We start from the raw sequence: 1119 nt of genomic DNA on the forward strand, positions 1-1119 counted from the left end.
ATAGAAGGACTTGCTCACAGTCAATACAGGAAAAAAATGGAATGGTTTGACTTAATAAATAATGAAATTTCCTTAGCAACAATTATTCAAGTATGATAACTTTGTGGAGATATTTCATATGGCATTCAAATATTGGAAGGGTGGTTGGATTACATGACTTACAGGATTATTTCTAACCCAGAGATTTTATGATTCTGTGAGTGCAAATGTAGAAAGAATTTAGAAACAAAAGTAACTACCCAAAGCCAAAATTTCTGATGTATTAAAACGCTTAATTAAAGATTTGGGTGAAGTAGCTATCTATGGATATTCAAAGTGATATAGCCTGTTATCCTCTGATTAAACATAATATTAACTTGATTTTTTAATGATTTCAGTAAATTTACAGTTGTTCACCAGCTGCTGTACCTTATGATTGTTTCCAGTTTGGGTTATTTTGACTAATGCTTACATGAAAATTATACAATTTTTTGTGTGAATATATATTTTCTTTTCTCATGAGTAAATATCTAAGAGTAGAAATGCTAAGTTATATGGTAAATCCATATTTAAATCTTTAACAAACTATTTTCTAAAGTGGTTGTGCCATTTTACATTCCCTCTAGCAACATATGATGGTTCTAATTTCTTCATATCCTTTCCAACAGATGATATTTTAGTCTTTTGTTTTTATAGCCATTCTAGAGTATGTGCAGTAATATCTCAATGTGGTTTTAATTTCCAAATGGTTAATGATGTTTAGCATATTTTCATGTACTTATTAGCTCCTGTGGTGAAGTGTATATTTAAATACTTTACCCATTGATCAATTGTTTTTCTTAATACCAAGTTACAAGCATTCTTTATATATTGTAGACACAAGTCCTTTATCATATACATGTTTAGTAGTTATATTCTCCCAATCTGTAAATTTTTGTTTAATTTTCTTTTTTAAACACTTTTATTAAGATAATTCACATACCATAAAATACACTCATTTAAAATGTACAGTTCAGTGTTTTTTAATAAATTCAAAGTAAGAATTGTGTAAACATCACCACAGTATAATTTTAGAAACTTTCATTATCCTGCAAAGAAACCTCCACACATTATCACTTCCCATTTCACCTGCTCCCCACA

This window comes from Galeopterus variegatus, unplaced genomic scaffold (genome assembly GCF_000696425.1).
Source record: "Galeopterus variegatus unplaced genomic scaffold, G_variegatus-3.0.2 Scaffold7950, whole genome shotgun sequence".
NCBI lineage: Eukaryota > Metazoa > Chordata > Mammalia > Dermoptera > Cynocephalidae > Galeopterus > Galeopterus variegatus.